The sequence below is a fragment of the Pseudophryne corroboree genome, chromosome 2, assembly GCF_028390025.1.
Source record: "Pseudophryne corroboree isolate aPseCor3 chromosome 2, aPseCor3.hap2, whole genome shotgun sequence".
NCBI classification, from domain to species: Eukaryota; Metazoa; Chordata; class Amphibia; order Anura; family Myobatrachidae; genus Pseudophryne; species Pseudophryne corroboree.
In genome coordinates, this window is record NC_086445.1 from 548,764,710 (window position 1) to 548,785,056 (window position 20,347).

Here is a 20,347-nt window from a genome sequence, read left to right on the forward strand (position 1 = left end):
GTCAGGGTAAGCACCCAACCATTTAGTCAATTCAGGGACGTTAATGGGAGAAAACGCCTTACTTTCCACTTCCAGGCACCTCGGCAGCCTCAGAGGGCCGGGACCCGGAAGGGGACGAGCAATCCTTGGCCGGGTGCCCCCCGCCGCACACCTTGCAGGAGTGGCGAAAACGGCAGTTAGAACCCCGGGAACACTTGCCTTCGTTGAAAGCGAAGCATTTCCCTTTATTCCCCAGAGGCGGGCTCGGCCGGACACCCAAACCCGGCTTGCCGCCTTGGGCCTCAGAAAGGGGCCTATTATGTTGAGTGACCTCCAACCAGACTTCAACGTCCTTAAACCCCAAGGGTAGTGTCGGGTTACCGTCTTGGTTACGACGGAATTTCTCATCGTAGTCCCGCCACGCGTAACCCTTGGAGGTCAAGTACATTTCGTGCACCAAGAACAAATATTTGACCGTGTTATGATACTCCGTCGGCCTCGTCTCGGCGTAGCACGCTGTGAACACTAAAAACCCTCGGAGCCACTGATGAAAATTGCGAAATGCATTCTCACCAATGCCCCCGACCTTCTTGGCCTTATCGAACGCCTTCCGCATGTCATCCGTAAGGGTGAACATGTCGACATATTTACCCTTCCTAATCTTTTCCCTCATCCGTTTACGCAAACCCCTGGTGACCGCAGTGTTTGCGCAGTGCACCATTTCCGTAAAACACGGAGGGTCCTGCGTGACCGCCGAACCCGGGCTCTTAGCCTTCCTATCTCTTTTGTGCAAGCGATGCGCAATGAGCCTGGCTAATTTACGCGGGCGCCTAGGGGACCCGGAAGACCTAGTATCCGAAGAAGAGCTGGAAGAAGAACTATCAGAAGAAAAATTAACTTTCTCACCAGTTCCAGAAGGACCGCCCACTTCTTCGGACGCGGCGGCGGGGCCGGACGGCACCTCTTCAGGGACCCGAGATCTCCCAGCTGCGCCCGTTCCCACTTGCTCGGCCTGCGTCACCAATCCCGTCTGTGCTTCACTGGACGTTGCTGCTGCCATGGCTCCAGACGATCCGCCCGGGGGAGAGACCCCCCTCGACACACCGGCACCTGACGGGGAAACAGAAGGGGGGGGAGGGGGGGTACAAAAACGGCAGCCGCCGGGTGGGGAACCGGAGGCAACGGAGGGGGGGAAGCAGAAAGGGGGGGCTGGGAACAGGGGGCAGGCATGCCCAAGGCCGCAGCGCTCGCCGAGCCCATGGCCGCACCAAAAGCTGGAGGCCATGTGGCCGGGGCGGTAAAACCAGAGTGCCAAGTAAACGGAGCCTGAGAAAACGTCGCCGACCAGTAAGATGTCTGTGGGAGAGCCCCGGGGGTAAAACCGCCGGCGTAAGAACCCGCAGACGGGGCAAACCCCGGACCACTCGGTGTGGGCCAAGATGTCACCGAGCCCTGCGAGTGCGTAAACGCTGGCGGCAAATAAGGGGACGAAAAAGGGGCCCGACCCCCTTTGGAAATCAGGTGATGCCCCGGAAGTCATGACCGGGAATTGCAGTGCCCCCGACCAGGCCACCGATACCGAAGCAGCCGGCAGGAAACCCGCGGGCGCAGCCTGATATGCACCACCCCGGGACGCAAATGAAGCGGCCATGGAACTGTGCCCTGACCCCATCTGCTGTACCATGAGCTGGCCAGCAGATGGCGTCACCTCACTGGGCCACAGGCCACTGACCGGCGGCAGCAGGATCTGGGACACCGGGAGCGCCCCCGGTTGAATCCCAGATGCCTGCCCATCTACACCCGATGCCCCCCGCGGCAGTGGAAACCATGGGAACGGCGGGGAAAAAAAGGGTACCCACCCCACCCCCATATGCCTGTGTGAACGCAGGCCCCGCCCCCAGAGCTGCGCCTGAAGCTGCTGGCACAGACACTATGTCCTGCACCAGCCAGGCACCCGCAGGGAAGCCGGCTGGTGAGAGCCCCGGCAGCACACACCCCTGTGCGGCGTCGCGGGACCCACTCGGCGGGTCACCGGACCCGCTCACTGCGGCCGCGAAGAGGGAAGCCTGACCACCCAGGGAGGCCGGAGACCCGGCGCGCGCGGCTCTACCGACGCGCCGGGCTCCGAGAGCGGCCGTCGCAGGCGAAACACCGCCGCCCGGGGAGAGCAGCACCATTTCTCCAGCGGGCGGCGAAGCGGGGGGGGGGGACTACGCGCACACGCGGCCGGCGGTAGCCAGCCGCTGTGAGCGGACGGGCGGCCTCAGCAAGGCGGCGGGGAGGGGGCGCTGATCTAGGAGGACGGGGCATAGTGCAAAGGGGGGGGGGCTTATAAACAAAGCTGGCACAGTATTAAGAAACGTAGAGGGTGAGAAGGAGGCAAACACTGAAACAGCTGTACAGTATACACCTTACCACATCCAAAGAAAACTGGCAAGAGGAAGATGGCTGCCTATGCCCAGGACTATATACCCCTGCATATACTCCTCCCACTCATCCCTAATAGGCACCCTAGGTCACCTGACCACAACTGCCCATCACTAAGGCTAGCCCTGCCTATCCTTCAACAAATGTCACAAAAATTCCGGGTGCTTATGTAGAGATGAGCGCCTGAAATTTTTCGGGTTTTGTGTTTTGGTTTTGGGTTCGGTTCCGCGGCCGTGTTTTGGGTTCGACCGCGTTTTGGCAAAACCTCACCGAATTTTTTTTGTCGGATTCGGGTGTGTTTTGGATTCGGGTGTTTTTTTCAAAAAACACTAAAAAACAGCTTAAATCATAGAATTTGGGGGTCATTTTGATCCCAAAGTATTATTAACCTCAAAAACCATAATTTACACTCATTTTCAGTCTATTCTGAATACCTCACACCTCACAATATTATTTTTAGTCCTAAAATTTGCACCGAGGTCGCTGTGTGAGTAAGATAAGCGACCCTAGTGGCCGACACAAACACCGGGCCCATCTAGGAGTGGCACTGCAGTGTCACGCAGGATGGCCCTTCCAAAAAACCCTCCCCAAACAGCACATGACGCAAAGAAAAAAAGAGGCGCAATGAGGTAGCTGTGTGAGTAAGATAAGCGACCCTAGTGGCCGACACAAACACCGGGCCCATCTAGGAGTGGCACTGCAGTGTCACGCAGGATGTCCCTTCCAAAAAACCCTCCCCAAACAGCACATGACGCAAAGAAAAAAAGAGGCGCAATGAGGTAGCTGTGTGAGTAAGATTAGCGACCCTAGTGGCCGACACAAACACCGGGCCCATCTAGGAGTGGCATTTTTGTTCTCCATATTTTAATAGGCACAACTAAAAGGCACCTCAGGTAAACATTAAACAATGGAGATGGATGGATTGGATACTAGTATACAATTATGGACGGGCTGCCGAGTGCCGACACAGAGGTAGCCACAGCCGTGAACTACCGCACTGTACTGTGTCTGCTGCTAATATATAGACTGGTTGATAAAGAGATAGTATACTCGTAACTAGTATGTATGTATAAAGAAAGAAAAAAAAACCACGGTTAGGTGGTATATACAATTATGGACGGGCTGCCGAGTGCCGACACAGAGGTAGCCACAGCCGTGAACTACCGCACTGTACTGTGTCTGCTGCTAATATATAGACTGGTTGATAAAGAGATAGTATACTCGTAACTAGTATGTATGTATAAAGAAAGAAAAAAAAACCACGGTTAGGTCACTGGTATATACAATTATGGACGGGCTGCCGAGTGCCGACACAGAGGTAGCCACAGCCGTGAACTACCGCACTGTACTGTGTCTGCTGCTAATATATAGACTGGTTGATAAAGAGATAGTATACTCGTAACTAGTATGTATGTATAAAGAAAGAAAAAAAAACCACGGTTAGGTGGTATATACAATTATGGACGGGCTGCCGAGTGCCGACACAGAGGTAGCCACAGCCGTGAACTACCGCACTGTACTGTGTCTGCTGCTAATATATAGACTGGTTGATAAAGAGATAGTATGCTCGTAACTAGTATGTATGTATAAAGAAAGAAAAAAAAACCACGGTTAGGTCACTGGTATATACAATTATGGACGGGCTGCCGAGTGCCGACACAGAGGTAGCCACAGCCGTGAACTACCGCACTGTACTGTGTCTGCTGCTAATATATAGACTGGTTGATAAAGAGATAGTATACTCGTAACTAGTATGTATGTATAAAGAAAGAAAAAAAACCACGGTTAGGTGGTATATACAATTATGGACGGGCTGCCGAGTGCCGACACAGAGGTAGCCACAGCCGTGAACTACCGCACTGTACTGTGTCTGCTGCTAATATATAGACTGGTTGATAAAGAGATAGTATACTCGTAACTAGTATGTATGTATAAAGAAAGAAAAAAAACCACGGTTAGGTGGTATATACAATTATGGACGGGCTGCCGAGTGCCGACACAGAGGTAGCCACAGCCGTGAACTACCGCACTGTACTGTGTCTGCTGCTAATATATAGACTGGTTGATAAAGAGATAGTATACTCGTAACTAGTATGTATGTATAAAGAAAGAAAAAAAAACCACGGTTAGGTGGTATATACAATTATGGACGGGCTGCCGAGTGCCGACACAGAGGTAGCCACAGCCGTGAACTACCGCACTGTACTGTGTCTGCTGCTAATATATAGACTGGTTGATAAAGAGATAGTATACTCGTAACTAGTATGTATGTATAAAGAAAGAAAAAAAAACCACGGTTAGGTCACTGGTATATACAATTATGGACGGGCTGCCGAGTGCCGACACAGAGGTAGCCACAGCCGTGAACTACCGCACTGTACTGTGTCTGCTGCTAATATAGACTGGTTGATAAAGAGATAGTATACTACTAATATTATATACTGGTGGTCAGGTCACTGGTCACTAGTCACACTGGCAGTGGCACTCCTGCAGCAAAAGTGTGCACTGTTTAATTTTAATATAATATTATGTACTCCTGGCTCCTGCTATAACCTATAACTGGCACTGCAGTAGTGCTCCCCAGTCTCCCCCACAATTATAAGCTGTGTGAGCTGAGCAGTCAGACAGATATATAATATATATAGATGATGCAGCACACTGGCCTGAGCCTGAGCAGTGCACACAGATATGGTATGTGACTGAGTCACTGTGTGCTGTGTATCGCTTTTTTCAGGCAGAGAACGGATTATAAATAAAAGTGGTGGTCACTGGTCACTATCAGCAAAACTCTGCACTGTACACTACTGAGTACTCCTAATGCTCCCCAAAATTAGTAAATCAAGTGTCTAAACGGAGAGGACGCCAGCCACGTCCTCTCCCTATCAATCTCAATGCACGTGTGAAAATGGCGGCGACGCGCGGCTCCTTATATAGAATCCGAGTCTCGCGATAGAATCCGAGCCTCGCGAGAATCCGACAGCGTCATGATGACGTTCGGGCGCGCTCGGGTTAACCGAGCAAGGCGGGAAGATCCGAGTCGCTCGGACCCGTGAAAAAAAACATGAAGTTCTGGCGGGTTCGGATTCAGAGAAACCGAACCCGCTCATCTCTATGCTTATGTGGCTTCGAGCCTATGCGGATCTCTGCTTGCCTTTACATTGTTTTGAGTCTTATTCTTATTGGAGGCACAGAGAAACACCACTTACAGTATACTACAGACCCTGGGCTGCGACTTTAACCACACAGGAATTTGTTTTATACACATGTACAGTATCACAGATGAAGTGCAACAGGACTTTGTGTGAGAGAAAGCTGCAGCCACTACAGTGCAGCATTTCTTACACAGATTCAGACGCAGAAGCTAAGTATATTATAATTATCAGTTACATGTTTTTGTTACGATCACTTCATTGCACCAAATAAACTGTATTCTCACTCTTATACATTTATGTTTCAGCATATATATATATATATATATATATATATATATATATATATATATATATACAGTATATATATATATATATATATATATATATTGACTGATCCCGGTCTATCAAAGTGACTCACACTAAAGCTTTCCACACAGTACTGTACTTATCTAGTGACTGCTAAGGTTTATCATCTCTACACTTAACAACATCAAAATTAACAACAATTCAGTCCCTGACTACTGTATATCAACTATGTACTGTATATGGGCAGGGCAGCTGCTATATATAACAAGGTAATACTAGGTGTTGTGTACTACCCTAGCTAGCGTTAACAAATAACAACATTGGTGCAATACACCAAAAATAATGCAATAACAGTGACAATACAAGCAGACAATGCAAATAATTGTTAACACATTACCATAACAAAACCCTAGTAAAGACATGTGCCTATTGCCCAAGTTGTGGTGATACTCTTGGACAATCATGCAACAGAATGAGGGGCCACCCTCTAACTTACCCCAGATCTAAATGCCTGCTAAACAGCATTAGACCTAGTGCCTACTTCACTGTGCACAATGTGTTGGCGGTACAGTGGATTAGCTTAATGTTCATATGGGGCACACAGACACCTTTATGGGTCTGCACATAATGAGAGCACAAGTATAGTGCCCAATGTGAGGCCAAAGAGGCACTGGAGGAGACTTGTGCCCCCATTGGCGGTATAGTGGGGTGGGTGAGGGTCCAAAGGCCTTACCATTTTCTGCTGGCTGACAATGAAAGGTGCAGCAGTAGAAGGCTCAGTTAGCTCTTTTACATTCTGTTACTGCTGCTGCCTTTTACTGCAGGTACTTCTTCTCCCTGCGCATTTCACAGTCTGGACCTTTCTTTTTGATGCTTTCATATGGAATCTTCTCCTGCCTTAATCGCACCGCTCTCTGGCTTGATTCACTATTCTGACCTCTTCTCCCACTCTTCTTCTTAATTTCTCTTGTGTTGCCAGTGAATGACTGATTCATGCCGCTGATATAAGTCAACACAAGGGGCAATGCCAACATTCAGTCAGCGTCAAGCTCTGACTGCCTGACCACAATGGCTGTACTGGATAAAGCTGCCTCTCTCCAGATTCATGCTTAGCCAATGGAGGTTGCAGGGATGGTGGCACCTCATGGATGGACTGAAGTGGTGATGGATGTTTTATGGGCAGCACGAGTGGTATAATAGTTAGCATTACTGCCTCATAGCACTGAGGTTTTGAGTTCAATGCCCATCACGGCCCTAACTGTGTGGAGTTTGTATATTCTTCCAGTGTATGCTTTGGTTTCCACCCACACTCCAAAAATATGCTGGTGGGTTAATTGGCTCCCTACAAAAAAATGTCCCTAGTGTTTCTGTTTCTGTACTGTGGTAGGGAACATAGAGCCTGATTCAGAGGTGCATGTAAACACAATGTTTACACACATCTCCAATGTTTTGATCTGGTCATGCGCAATATACACACTGCCCATGTGCAGATATGTGGAAGCAAGTATGTCCGCATTGTCAATTGGCTGCATTCTTGAAAACTGTTGCATCTCAGCCCACTACCTGCCGGTAGCCACCAGTGACCGACTAGCCTGCTTGTTACCTACAGCAGCCCTTTCCCATAATGCAGATATTTAATACATATATTTAGCTCCAAATAGTTATGTAAGAGTCAGAGGTCTTTCTACTGCAAGGAATACAGAGTACTAGACCTAAGAAGCCACAATGATAAAAACAGAATCACAGAGGGCAAGATGAATGTCAGGCTACATCCAGCAATACTCATGCAGGGGCTGTATCAAATTAGTAACAAGAAGTATAGTGTAAATCCAAAACCAAAACTAGAAGATCCAGATTGCAGAATCTTATGACGTTCAATGCACAACCTGTACCCTGCATTTGTACAGACACATAATATCTATCCATTACTCATGAGCACATCCAGGCTGGTGCACCACACTATGACAAGACATGTCATCATAAGCATGCTTACCATCTGGCCCAGAACATTGCTAATGCTGAGCTGTACCTTCAGCGATGCATCCTGACATTTGCATATACATTATAGAGGCACTTGAATAATGTGCTGACAAACCTGGAGAATATTGTGCACTATAAGTGGATAAAAGTAAATGTAATTATAGGTCATGATTAACACAGGGGCACAAGTAAACTGCATACACTTATACACATATTCTACAGTACATAACATGCATGCGTTGATAAAAACAGAACCATCAAGACTAGTAGGATATAGTTTGGAGACAATTTATAATAATAGGCAGAAATGACCATACAAACAATGGGCACACCATCGCACATGGTCATGGGAACAACAGAGCCAGATGGTTTAGCTCCTTACAGCTTGTAAGTAATTCAGAATGGTACATTTAATAAAGAACACAGAGCAGGCTGATGCACACCTGACAATGGAGAATATTTGGGAGCAGTATGCAGATTTTTCTCAAGGTTTGGACTGTTTGCTGGCAGTATGCTCCATTATAGTGCAACCTTGGGCATGACCAGTTTTACATCAACTGAGAAGCAACCCTGTAGCTCTTAGAGAAAGAACTAAAAAGGCAATTGGAAGTACGGGAAAGCTGGGTGTAATAGTGAAGGTCACAGACCCATCAGGGTAGGTGAGTTTAATGGAAGCAACAAAAAAATAAATCTAATAAAATCCATAGGGACCTCAATCAGATTATAATGAGAGATGACTATAGAATATATCGTTGGATGGCATCTCGTAAACTGGCATGAGCACCGATCTTCATGAACAGTTGGGATACTGGCAACTGATGCTAGAGAGAGTATTTGTAAACATTGCTTTTTAAACACCATTTAAAAAGCTTGCTATTTGGAATCCCATGCACAAAGAAAGTATAGCAAAAAAACATACAAAAAATGTGTACCCTACATGGGGTCGAAGTTATCACTGATGAAAAATGGGTATATTTAAAAAAAAACCCAACAAAAAACATATTGCTAATATGATGCCAATCTGCATCGACTGCTGCAGACTAAATAATTCAATGATAAATTCTGCTAATATACACACAGGACTACAGTGAGATGACATAATATTAACCCACGATAATTAGCGAGGTTTAACAATAGAACAAAAAAAAAGAAGTCAATATGATCACTAGCAAACTTGAAATACTGTAGCTATACCAGGCATTCCCAACCTTGGTCCTCAAGGCACACTAATGGTGCACGTTTTAGTGATAGACAGGCTTCAGCAAAAAGCTGGCATTACCCACTACATGCAAACAAACAGTGGTAGCAACTCAATCACTCTGGAGTAGGAATGACCATCGATGGGTTATCCATCAATGGTCACCATCGATGATACCATTGATGGATAACCTCGATGGTGTAAAACCATCTGGAAGGCATCCATCGATGGTTTTACCCATTGATGGTCAACCCTGCATTACTGTATAATGAAATGTGGGCCAATCAGAGCCCAGGGCATGTCTTCATGGGTGTCAGGGGGCGGGGCTAAGCTCTGTGCCCTGACACTGAGATAAAAAATAATAATTTGATAGCAGTGAACCATCGATGGTGGGAAACTATCTGGTTCTCCTTCATCGATGGTAAAAGTATTCAACATCATCATAAACCATCGATGATTTCAAAACATCAATGGTCGATTGGAATCCCTGCTCTGGAGATACTTATCAGGTCCTTGAAAAGGGGAGGGTTCACCGCAAACAGTATCCCCCCTGCATACTGACTAATACCTGTAACAATACTTGAACCTATCTGGTAATAAAATTTAAGGAATATATTTGTTACATTCATTTGCAAATACATGGGAAGCTGCTGAGCTACTTCACGGCTTCTCTGATATAAGCACTCTTACACTACCTAATAGCAGTGCCCACGTAAGGCCATGTGATTTGTCTACAGTAAAGCCTCATGATAAAGGCTTATACAAAATACATCCAGATTGAGGGCTAGCTTACCTGAGAGCCACCCCTAAGATCTCCCATTAGCACTACAAGGACCAGCATGCCTTCAAAATGCTGCTCCCATTCAATGCCTTCTCACACATGCAAACTCCTTACGAATTATCCAGTAATACCAGGTGCAGGACTGCCATCAAGGTGGAACTATTGGGACTTCAGTCCCTTTGCCCAGACTGAGATGGGCCCGGTGGCAGCAGTGTGGATTGGGGGCCGGGTCAGCTGGGCACCGGCAGGCAGCCATGGAGGGACAGAGCCGGTATTATGACCATGGAGCCAGATGCAAGTCAATCAGAGCTTGCAGAGCGGCAGCTAATCAGCAGCTGCTGAGTGGGGCAATTTGTGTGTGTGTGTGTGTGTGTGTGTGTGTGTGTGTGTGTGTGTGTGTGTGTGTGTGTGTGTGTGTGCTATGGGGCAGCCCTGAGCAGGTAGGAGTAGGATAAATTGTTCTAAAGAGCTGGGTTTATGAGAATGTTTTTCAGGACATCTGCACTGTAAGTGCACCGCCCTTCTGAAGGGAATTTACCACTTGGAAATGCTACATCCGCACTTTTGTTCTATAATTTGGGAAAGTTTACTGTTTTGGAAATGGTTTATGCGTATATGGGGCCTAATTAAGGTTGGATCGCAGTGTGCACAGTGTGTGATCCAACCGGATTTTTTTAGAAAAAGATGCGGGCGCATGCAGGGCGCCTGTTCTGCGCATGCCTGTGCCTGTCATCCAGGCAGAGGCGGTTGCGGGGCGGGGGTGGGGCGGGCAACGCTCTGTTTCCAGGGAGGAGACTGAGCGTTGCAGGGGCAGAGCCGTACGAATGGGGGGCGGTGCGGAGCGATCGGTGGGTCTCCTGCGGGCGCAGCTAAGCTGTGCAAGTGTAATAGGGTGGCGTTGCGGTGTGGAGGTGCCTGCTGCCGTGCAGGTGTAGTTTCGCTACTCACCAGGCACCGCTCTCTCTCACCTTCAGGTACCGGAACCTTCAACGGACCTGGAAATCTTCAGTCGGATCCGGACACGGCGATTCCCTCTCGGAGCTGACGGACGAATGAGCTGAGGAGAAAATGGACTACCTTAAGGGGGGGTATCAACCCTTCTTCCACCGGAAAAGGGCATACCCCAGGGGTGACGGCGACCTTCACCGGTTGGGTGAAAGGTCATCACGGGCACAAAGCCTCAGCCACCCAGAATTCACACACTCGCACTCTCGCGCGTAGTGTGATGAAGGGGTTCTCACGTCCGTGAGCAAACCCCTATTCCGGCGCTTGGGGACAGACAAAGGGACAAACGTACACAGATGCTACTCACCATCAGTTACGCACTGCGAACGTCTTCTCCTTTTACAGGTCCCTGTAAGGGGCAGGCAAACAAACAAACAGCCGTGCAGGGCCTAACTCCAACCTAGTGTAACACCCCTATCCTAACTACAACGGCAGAGCCCTCAAACTAGCTCTGTGGGTGTGGTGCAACAAAACAAAACACAGACTTAACAAGCTTACACTTTGCCCTGCACGGTAACAACATACGTCCCAATACACAGTGCCAGCAGCTACCACGGTGCTGTCCCTTTAAGTACCCGAATCAGAACACCAGGTAGTGGGGGCCGCACAGCTCACCCACCTCCCGTACTCTGTCTTTCCAGGGACTCAGGCCGAGCGGGCCTGCCTGCCTAAACACCTTGTGGTGGACTGGGCCTAGTGCCCAGTACCACCTGTATTCACCCTCGGGGGAACCGCTTATCACCTGGGCCTATTGCCCCCTACATGCGCACGGGCCCGAGGCCCGACATTACCCACGGGCCTAGCGTCCGCCTAACTTGTCACTCGTTGGGTGACCTGGGCCTAGTGCCTATGGTCACCTTATATCCCTAGCGGCCGCCAACTAAACTAGGGCCTAATGCCCTCTAATGTCACCCAGGCCTATTGCCTGATTTTGCCCCTCGGGCCTAATGTCCGCCTAACTGGTGCCACTGGCCAGTGGCCTGACTATCCTTACGGGCCTAGGGCCGACTTTGTGCCCACAGGCCGGAAGGGCCTGACTATGCCCACGGGCCTAATGCGGGAGGAAAGGGGAGGGGGTGGAAGATGCCTCGCTGAGGCCTCACCTGCACCTGGGGTCTCCGGTGCCCTCTTCTGCCGGTGACCCATCCTGGCCAGCGGCGCCGCCTCTGCTCTTCAGCGTCCAGCCGCCGCTGGACATCTTCCTTCCACAGCCCAACGTCTTCTGGCCTCTTCAACGGCCACCGGAGCTCTTCACCGCTCTTCGGCGCGGCCTTCCGTCCTCTTCTCCTGGTGGCATCTTCTTTCTTCTCCCACCCGTCTTCTTCTGCGCTCTTCCACGCGCCCTGGGTCTTCGGCTCCTGCCCGGCGTCTGACATCAGATGCCGAGGCCTATGACGCGGCGAGCGCCAATTGGCTCGCCGCGTCCCTCTCCGATTGGCCGGCGCCCCATGAGCCGCGATTGGCTCGCTGGCGGCGCCGGACTTGAAATTCCGTGGGCGGCACTTTTCATTGGCGGACAGAATGCCGCCAAGTTTAAAGCGCCGCTGCCGTGGTTCTGCCCGACGCTGCTGACAGTCTGGTGCAGGGAAACGTCTTATCCCTGCACCAGACACCCGCCGCTGCCGCACACTGACAGGCGCTGGGGACAGACAAGCTGCCCCAGCGCTGCCCACAGTCAGGAACTGCAGGGGATGCAGATCCCCTGTACCCTGCCGGTCCGATGTGCCCTGGGACACGGGGAACATCTCCACATTTCCCCCCCTTCTTTCCTTTGTAGTCCCTACAAAGGTCTCCATGACGTCCATCGTCCGCGTGTCAGGGAATTCCAAGGTCCCTCCGGCGAGGTTTATTCGAGGGCCCAGCCCGGACAGACTGTGGCCCCACATCCTTCCTCCACCGGTTCCGGATTCCTCCTCTTTGTTCCTCCTGACCTCCATCGGTGGATCCTCTGGGGAAGTGGCATCTCCTCACGGTCGCTCAACGTGGGCCCCCAAGGGGACTCTTCCTCTACGGGGACAACAGTCACCCACTCTTGGCCTTCCAAATCATCTGGGGCATCGTCCCTGTCTTCAGGGTGTGGTACCGACCACCACCCAACAGCGGAATCCTCCGGGGCATCCATTTCCTCCCGGCAACAGCCACCATCTGTCGCGTTTCCTCGTGGGGCATCTCCAAAGGTCCTATGTCTTTCTCTGGAACGGGTCCTCCCACGGCATCACGATCCTCTCCCCGTACGTCCGTCCAACTCGGCACTTCCGGCAGGTATTCTTGCTCCAGGACTATCTCCTCCTCTTCACGGAGGGCAATCAACTGGGAGCACGACTCCACCTGATCCTGCCAGTCACACTCGTCGGCACTCCCAATACCCGAGTCGTCCTCCATCTGCTCTTGGAGGGATTCGTCGGCGGACATCTCACCGTAGTCCGAGTCCTCCTCCACCGATACCTGGACTAGGGGATTATTTTCCTCCTCAGCGTACTTAGTCCCTTCCGCTGGCATCTCTAATTCCTCAGCGTACTTCTTCTCTTCCGCTGGCATCTCTACTTCCTCAGCGTACTCCTTCGCTTCCGCTGGCATCTCTACTTCCTCAGCGTACTCCTTCGCTTCTGCTGGCATCTCTACTTCCTCAGCGTACTTCTTCGCTTCCGCTGGCATCCCTTGGTACCCAGGACACACCTGTTCCACACGTCCTGGGCGTGGACAGTTCCAATGCGGGGAGATTCCGGACGTCCCCGTCACTGGGTCTTCACGCTTTTCCTCGCAGCGTGGTCTCTTCACCTCCCAGTCGTCCACCTCCGCCTTATGCAGGAAAGGATTCTTCCTTACTGGGGTCGCTTTCTTGGGACAGAGCTGAGCACGACCATCCGCAATCATCCGGTCTTCATTCCATGGACAATCGGGAAGCTCATGTCCCCTAGCCTCGCAGAGCGCACACACGGGCTCTACAGCTACCCGGTTCCGAAGTTGCTGACGAGACTCCGTCAGTTGCTTCACTGTGGTCTTGTAGTCCGTCCTGCCTTCCGTCCATGGACACTCCGGGAGTCTATGTCGGGGATCTCCACAGCTTTCACACTGGAAATCAACCTCGTCTTGGCTCCACTCTTCATCCCAGGGACAACTGTTATGCTCATGCCCGTAGTTTCCGCAGAGCAAACACCAGGCCTATTTCTTCACTTGGCCCTTCTGACGTCTTCGGTCCGCTTCCTGGACCACCTTCTTTGGGGATGTCTTTCGCCAAGTACATTCGTCGGCAAAGTGTCCCGTTTGCCGACATTTCTTGCAGGGCATCACAGCGGCCTTCTTGCGCCCCTTCTCCCGGCGCTCTTCCTTTCCATGCTGGACCGACCGCTGCACCATCTTCAGGAGGTCTGCCCCAGACACCGTCACCCAGTCGCTCTGGTCCGCACACGTACGGGGGTGAGTCTGTTCCGGAGCCGTCCGCAGGGAGGTCTTCTAGGGGACGTTCCACATCGTTTCCGTGATCCTGTATCCTTGATCCTGCCGACTACGCCAAAATGTAAGAGGGTGGCGGTGCGGTGTGGAGGTGCCTGCAGCCATGCAGGTGTAGTTTCGCTACTCACCAGGCACCGCTCTCTCTCACCTTCAGGTACCGGAACCTTCAACGGACCTGGAAATCTTCAGTCGGATCCGGACACGGCGATTCCCTCTCGGAGCTGACGGACGAACGAGCTGAGGAGAAAATGGACTACCTTAAGGGGGGTATCAACCCTTCTTCCACCAGAAAAGGGGATACCCCAGGGGTGACGGCGACCTTCACCGGTTGGGTGAAAGGTCATCACGGGCACAAAGCCTCAGCCACCCAGAATTCACACACTCGCACTCTCGCGCGTAGTGTGATGAAGGGGTTCTCACGTCCGTGAGCAAACCCCTATTCCGGCGCTTGGGGACAGACAAAGGGACAAATGTACACAGATGCTACTCACCGTCAGTTCCGCACTGCGAACGTCTTCTCCTCTTACAGGTCCCTGTAAGGGGGCAAACAAACAAATAAACAGCCGTGCAGGGCCTAACTCCAACCTAGTGTAACACCCCTATCCTAACTACAACGGCAGAGCCCTCAAACTAGCTCTGTGGGTGTGGTGCAACAAAACAAAACACAGACTTAACAAGCTTACACTTTGCCCTGCACGGTAACAACATACGTCCCAATACACAGTGCCAGCAGCTACCACGGTGCTGTCCCTTTAAGTACCCGAATCAGAACACCAGGTAGTGGGGGCCGCACAGCTCACCCACCTCCCGTACTCTGTCTTTCCAGGGACTCAGGCCGAGCGGGCCTGCCTGCCTAAACACCTTGGGGTGGACTGGGCCTAGTGCCCAGTACCACCTGTATTCACTCTCGGGGGAACCGCTTATCACCTGGGCCTATTGCCCCCTACTTGCGCACGGGCCAGAGGTCTGACATTACCCACGGGCCTAGCGCCCGCCTAACTTGTCACTCGTTGGGTGACCTGGGCCTAGTGCCCAGGGTCACCTTATATCCCTAGCGGCCGCCAACTAAACTAGGGCCTAATGCCCTCTAATGTCACCCAGGCCTATTGCCTGATTTTGCCCCTCGGGCCTAATGCCCGCCTAACTGGTGCCACAGGCCGGTGGCCTGATTATCCTTACGGGCCTAGTGCCCACTATGTGTCCTCGGGCCTAATGCCCGACTGACAGGCCTCGGGCCAGGAAGGCCCGACCAGAAATGCCCACGGGCCGGGAGGGCCCGACTTTGTTTAAAGCGTCGCTGCCGCAGTGCAGCCCGACGCCGCTGACAGTCTGGTGCAGGGAAACGTCTGATCCCTGCACCAGACACCCGTCGCTGCCGCATACTGACAGGCGCTGGGGACAGACAAGCTGACCAGCGCTGCCCACAGCCAGGAACTGCAGGGGATGCAGATCCCCTGTACCCTGCCAGACCGATGTGCCCTGGGACACGGGGCACATCTCCACACCAGCATGAGGCTTCCTCTATTTCTGCTAACAAGCAGAAATTGCAATGCGATTGCAATTACTGCTTGTTGAAGTGGGGGTGCACAGTACTTCAGGTGTGTACAACACCTCATTCATGGAAAATTTACCTGTAGATCACCATCCCTTCCGAACTGCCTCTGGACAGTACTGAGCCTGGAGAGACTGCCTAATCCCAGATGGATGATGTCCGTAAATTGCAGAGGAGACGCAATGACCTCAATGGTGCTGTGAATCAGTTCTCTATGCTTCTCAAGCCTGCATGTGGCTGCTTCCTTCAGTTGTGAGCAGTGACTAGAGCGTCAAGTCTGTAGACTAGGGAGGCCAATCCTGACCTTTTTTTTCAAACCTGGGTATCGGGATTGAAAAATGACCAATCCCAGTATTCCCGGGATACCAGGGATCGGTTTGTTGTGTTTAAATTTACATGTTTCAATGTTACCCCTGCCCCGCCTAGCCCAGCCAATTTACCATCCACTGTATGGGTGGAGGGGAAGGTCCACTTGCTGTAGGAGGGGAGGTGAAGTTCGGGTGGCTGGCGTCAGGCTGTGCAGCATGACCTCTGACATCACGTCACACTAGGCAGTGCACACAGCTAGGGGCAGGGGGAGCAGCGTAGTGTCTGAGCCTGCTGCAGCGGCTCAAAGCTGCCCAGCATAGTAAAAAAGGGGCCTGACTAATCCCGAAATCCCTGGGGTTGGAAGCTCCAATCCTGGGATTGAATCCCAGCCAATTTTAGGCCTAAATTCTGGGATCCCACCAATCCCGTTCCCGGGATTGGCCACCATACTGTAGACTAAGCCTGTAGATGAATTGGACCCTTCGGTGACTGGTGAATATTAGTAAGATTAGAGGGGTCTCTCAGGCTGGCATATTAAGGAGTCTCTGAGGCTGGCTTATTAAAGGGCTTTGAGGCTGCCATATTTAAGAGGCTCTGTGGCTGGCATACTAAGTGTGCCGTGAGGTTGGCATATTAAGTGTGCTCTTAGGCTGGCATATTAAGGGGTCTCTGAGACTGTAATATTAAAGGGGATCTGTGGCCAGCATGAAAGTGGCATGACAGGGGGTTCTGATGCTGGCATATTAAGGAGGCATGAGAGGGATAATGAAAGTGCAAACTGCAAGGAGAGTCAGCAATCATAGAAAATCATGAAGATAATAATACTGCGACCCCCAGACTTTAACCCCACATACCAATGCAGAGAGGTGCTCAATCATTCAAATAATGCACAGGACACTGAACATCCTATAGGCAAGCACTTGTCTATGTAATATTCATTATCCAGGTGGAAGTCCATGAACCTGAAGGAATCAGGGATATAAACTAAAAGCAGACTGCACATCTATCTTACCCATGGGTCTTCAACCTGCGGCCCTCCAGCTGTTGTGGAACTGCACATCCCAGCATGCCCTGTCATAGTTTTGCTATTAAGGCATGCTAAAACTGAGGCAGTGCATGCTGGGATGTGTAGTTCCACAGTAGCTGGAGGGCCACAGGTTAAAGAACCATGATCTTACCAATCAATATGCCCACACCATGCATTCTCAGCAACTACAGGGCATTATAAAAAGACTGATACCCTACAGAGCTGCAAACCTATTGTTGATGGCGGTAGCAGACAACCACTTGGGACAAGATAGATGCTATATCAGCCGAATTTCCTTCCCTCTATCTATATGCCTCCATTATTGCTCAAAGATCAGCTGCAAGTGTACCCCAGAGCGTGAGTGTGCCTTAGCGCCCTGATACTGGATAAGGCAACATACACATCACTTCATGAACAATATTTAATCAAATAGTTCTGATCCTTATAGACACAGGTTACGTTAACTTATCTCCTAACCATGGCCATACTAATTGATTGACAGATGACATGCAACACAGATAGATAGATAGATAGATAGATAGATAGATAGATAGATAGATAGATAGATAGATAGATAGATAGATAGATATTTTACATCCTTTTAAAAGAAAATAAGAGAAAGCCAAGTTAAGGTGTCAATAAAATGCAAAAACCTTAGGCTGCAGCAGGAAGCTCAGAGGCTCAGAGTTACAGTCATCTCTTTGTAGCGTAAGAAGAGGAAATTGCTGAGCTGGTGGAATGATGAGCAGATATACAGAGACACGAGATCCAAAGGAGTGCGTGTTCTGGGACACTGACCTCCACTCATTTCAATCTAATTATACTACTTTTGTTTTTACTTTAAAGGCTGCCCATTTTCATCAGGCTCCAAATCCCAGAATGGTTGCTCCTGCAGAAAAAGGGCCTTCCTGGAAAGAATTCAGAAATATTCTAATTGGATCTGAAGCTGTTTAAACAAGCTAATAATTGATAGATATCACAAAAAAACCTCACAACATATTTTGTCTATTTTCAGACTTGCTGCAGTTGCTTTTCAGTGTTTAATTTTGGCTACTAAGATGTTGACTTACTAGGGTGTAGCTTTTCCCACTGCTGCTCATCACGATCTTTGATGGGTAGCACATTTTTAGTTTACTAAACAGCTGATAACTACAAGAGGAGGGAAGGAGATTCCTAACAATAATGTTTTATTTTCCACCTGAAAAGCACAAATAACACAAAAAGATAAAAGTCATACTAAAATACATTATTCTGACTAAATAATAATAATAACAACAACAACAATAACATAGCGCCATCCTTCTGCAGGACATTCTAATCTCTGTCCTCTTTGTGCAAAGGAAAGTCAGTTTTATGTTATGTCCCTGTACTGTTGCATATGTGACCTACAGGGGGGGGGGGGGGGGGATGTAATTAATTCAATTCAACACTTTCCGTACCTAGGACCTTATTCAGTAAGGATTGCTAAATTTGTGATTAGCAATTCATCTGATTATCTAACAACTACGCATGCATAGCGTTCGCATTGCACATGCATGAGTAAAAATAGCAACAGAAATTGTGTACAGATTGTTGATCGCAATTCAGCCGCTGTTTAACCGACAGGAAGCCGGCATTTCTGGGCAGAAACCATTTTCTGAGTGTGTCTGAAAAAACGCAGGCGTGCCCAGGCGGGCCGGTAATTGCGTATGGTTTTGCGATCAGCCTGCATATTGTGATGCATTCGCAATTTTTGCAATGGGCATCTTTTCTCAATTTCTGGGCGGCAATTTGTAGGACCTTATTAAGTAAGGATTGCAAAATTTGCAATTGCAATCCGGCCAATTATTGAACAACTGCGCCTGCGCAGCATTCACATTGCACACGCATGAGCAAAAATAGCGACAGAAATTGCGTACAGATTGTGATCATAATGCAACCGCTGTTTGACTGACAAGAAGTCTTGTTTCTGGGCGGAAACCTGATGTTTTTTGGGTGTGTCTGAAAAAACGCAGGCATGCCCAGGTGTTTTTAAGGAGGGTCTCTGACGTCCGTGATGACCACTTCCATTCTCTTGTGTTACAATAATTGTGGATGACCTTGCCTGGCGCAGATAGAAAGAAAATCATGAATGTTCCGGTAATTGGGGGTAATTCCAAGTTGATCGCAGCAGGAAATTTTTTAGCAGTTGGGAAAAACCATGTCACTGCAGGGGAGGCAGATATAACATGTGCAGAAAGAGTTAGATTTGGGTGGGTTATTTTATTTCTGTGCAGGGTAAATACTGGCTGCTTTATTTTTACACTGCAAATTATATTGCAGATTGAACACACCACACCCAAATCTAACTCTCTCTGCACAAGTTATATCTGCCACCCCCTGCAGTGCGCATGGTTTTGCCCAACTGCTAAAAAAATTGTTGCTGCGATCAACTTGGAATTACCCTCATTGTGTATGGTTTTGCGATCAGCCAGAATATTGCGATGCATTCACAATTTTTGCAATGGGCATTTTTTCTCAATTTCTAGACGTCAACTTTTTGATCGCACAAACTGCTACTTAGCAGAAACTGCAATCCTTACTGAATAAGTTTTAGTCTTACAAGTGCTTTTTGGCATCCTGTAATTTTGAGCCACCAATGTCCAAAAAAAAAAAGTACAAAAATAATCAATAGTCAAGAGCTTCAATCAATGTAGATTATGTGTGTGTGTTGGGAGGGGGGGGGGGGGGGTTGATAGCCTCTGATTTGGTCAAATGATTTGTTTTGGATGAGTTGATTGTGTGTAACGGAGGCTACATAAATCACCAAACAATCACCAGATAAATACTGTTTTCAAACACGAGTCGCATCAAGTCAGCATCATATTTTTTTCTGTGTTCCGAATACAAATCGTCTGATAGAATAAACACAGCCAAACAAACCGGAATAAATAAACGCCAACCAATAGAGGTGCCTCTGTCCAGCGAGATAGCTGGCCTATAATTAGAGAAACAAAAATTGTGGTCAGAAAAAAAGAATTCCCTAATTTAATACTTACCTGTTCCCTCATTCCTGGCTTCAGTTCTAATCAGCCATTTTGGCTTGTTAATAGCCAGATAAACAATAAGGTTCTATGGGGGACATGTACTAAGCAGTGATAAAAGTGGAGAAGTGAGCCAGTGTAGAAGATGCCCATGGCAACCAATCAGCTGCTCTGTT